At 38.0% G+C, this 2561-nt stretch overlaps 1 non-coding gene across 1 annotated transcript; it reads left to right on the top strand.

Moving 5' to 3' along the window:
• Window positions 1-2019: 2019 nt before the first annotated feature.
• On the top strand, window positions 2020-2123 carry LOC123392012. Its single transcript, XR_006606691.1, has one exon. It is a non-coding gene; the product is annotated as a U6 spliceosomal RNA (small nuclear RNA).
• The last annotated feature ends 438 nt before the right edge of the window (window positions 2124-2561 follow it).

The following is a 2561-nucleotide window of genomic DNA, read 5'->3' as shown; positions in this document are numbered from 1 at the left end:
CCCATAACACACGCTCCAGAAGAAAAGGTGTGGAAAGGTGTGGCCATGTCCAAGGACCAGAGAGGTTTGCAGTGTCTTACACATACTCATATAGAAGAAAAATGACCCCAAACCAGATCTCCTTCTCAACTCCCATGCTCCAAAGCCCCTAGAACTTAGATCAGTCTTGGAAAAAGAGAGAAGTTAGAGAGGAAAGTCCTGAATTAAATGAGTTTAAAACAGAGATGCCTGGGTTTATCATAAATTGATTAAGACTTTTATTGTTGCAATCAGGCTATACGAGGACTCCAAAGATGAAACTAAATGGAGGTAATAAAAATATATGTCATATTTCTGGTACACCTGAAAATAAACATCATAACAGCTATAAATCTATCTACTCGGTAACAATCCTTGATGGAGGAGAGCTGTTAGTCTTCTTTACTGAACTTTATAAAGGCCACAAAGGGATTAATTAAGAGTAGCTAATGTAATGAAAACTACATACAAACAATTTACTTAAACAAACTACAAATAACAAGGTAGTTCTTATATTATTTTTTAATTTCACTTCATTAAAGAATTTATAGCCTTCAATGCCTAGCGTGACTGAGAAAACTTCTCTGCTCCTTTGCTGTCATTGTTCAGTTTATGCTTCATCAGTTTTCTTAGTATCCCTCAAAATTCACTTTCCTTTTTCAAAGATTTTATTTATTTATTTATTTATTTAGACAGACAGACAGCATACAAGTGAAGGGAGGGACAACAGGAGAGGGAGAGAATAGCCAGCATACTCCCACCTGGGGGCAAGCCCAGCATGGGGTGCCACCAAAGGACCCTGAGATCATGATCTGAGCCAAAGTCAATAGTCAGAGACTCAATAGGCTGAACCACCACGGTGTCCCCCAAAGTTCACTTTCAACAACAATATACACTATCAAGAATCTATTTTAAAATTGTATACTTTTTTTTTTAAGATTTATTTATTTATTTATTTGACAGAGATCACAAATAGGCAGAGAGGTAGGCAGAGAGAGAAGAAGGGAAGCAGGCTCCCCGCTGAGCAGAGAGCCCGATGCGGGCCTCAATTCCAGGACCCTGAGATCATGACCTGAGCCAAAGGCAGAGACTTTAACCCAAAGAGCCACCCAGTCACCCCTACTTTTATTTTTAATTAAAGAGAAGTATTCTTAGCAAACTTTCGACACAAATATTTGTCTTCCAGTATGCTTTTAAAAATCCTTGCCACAAGCTCCTATGAATGCACTGGCAGCATAAATCTCTGCTTAGTACACACTGATCTATCCTACCAGCTGACCAGCCCAGAGTATAGGGGTTAGACATGACTATACATAACAGTGCTCTTCATTTGAATGTCATCTCTGCCACTTACTAGCTGTGTGACCTTAAACACCATTTTTAGCCTTTCTCTGCCTCTGTTTCCCTACCCATAAAATTGTGTCTAGCCCATAAGGTTGTTGTGTGAATTAACTGGATCTGTTAATACGTACAAAATACTTGGTCAGAATCAATTTTAGATAGTAAGCACTCAGTGCTTAATATTATTAAACATATAAAGAGTTCTTTCAAGTCGATAAGAAAAAGGCAATTTAAAATGGGTCAAAGATTAGAGTAGGCAAACCACAAAAGACGAAATGCAAATATCAGTAAACAATGAAAATATAGGACCTCAACTGGTAAACAGGGAAATGCAAATTAAAAAAAGATACTATTTGCCTATTGGATGACAATGTTAAGAGTTTGATAACAATCAAAGTTAATAAACACCTAGAGAAATTGGTGCTCTCATTTATTATTGGTGGAAGTGTGCGTTTTGATATTTCAGAAATTAAAAGAGCAATATTACTTTTTCTAATTGCATACTGCTTGAAAAAGTATTTTAATTTCTGGGATTCTAACCAACAGGGGGAAAAAAAATAAGAAAAAGAAAAATCAGCAGTGTCTAATACTCTCAAAGTCTTACCCAAAATACTTTCAAAGTCTTACCCAAAAATACATCTAAAAGGTTGCTAATACTGCTTGCTTCAGCAGCACATACACTAAAATTGGAACAATACAGAGAAGATTAGCATGGGCCCTGACGCAAGGATGACATGCAAATTCGAGAAGTGCTCCATATTTAAATAAGTAAATAAATAGGGGCGCCTGGGTGGCTCAGTCAGTTAAGCATCTGCCTTCTGCTCAGGTCATGATCTCAGGGTCCTAAGATCAAGCGCCTCCTGTCTTTCCCTTCTGCCCCTACCCCATGCTCTGTCTCTCTCTCTCAAATAAATAAAATCTTTAAAAAGGAAAAGAACTAAATAAATAAATAAAAGGTTGCTAAGAACATCTTCCATAAACAACTAATCATGATATACTAATACTGTGAAACACTAATCAGCAATTTAAAAAACAACATAGGGGCACCTGAGTGGCTCAGTCGGTTAAGCGATCGACTCTTGATTTCAGCTCAGGTCATGATCTCAGGGTCGTGGGATCAAGCCCCATGTCAGGCTCCATGCTCAGCAGGTAGTCTGTTTCTCTCCCTCTCCTTCTTCTGTTCCTCCTCCTGTTCACTCTCT

Source organism: Mustela putorius, unplaced genomic scaffold, assembly GCF_011764305.1.
Source record: "Mustela putorius furo isolate JIRA1106 unplaced genomic scaffold, ASM1176430v1.1 tig00000421_pilon_pilon_pilon, whole genome shotgun sequence".
Classification (NCBI taxonomy): Eukaryota; Metazoa; Chordata; class Mammalia; order Carnivora; family Mustelidae; genus Mustela; species Mustela putorius.
Note: the sequence above shows the minus strand (reverse complement) of the source record. Positions and strands in the feature narration are given on the sequence as shown.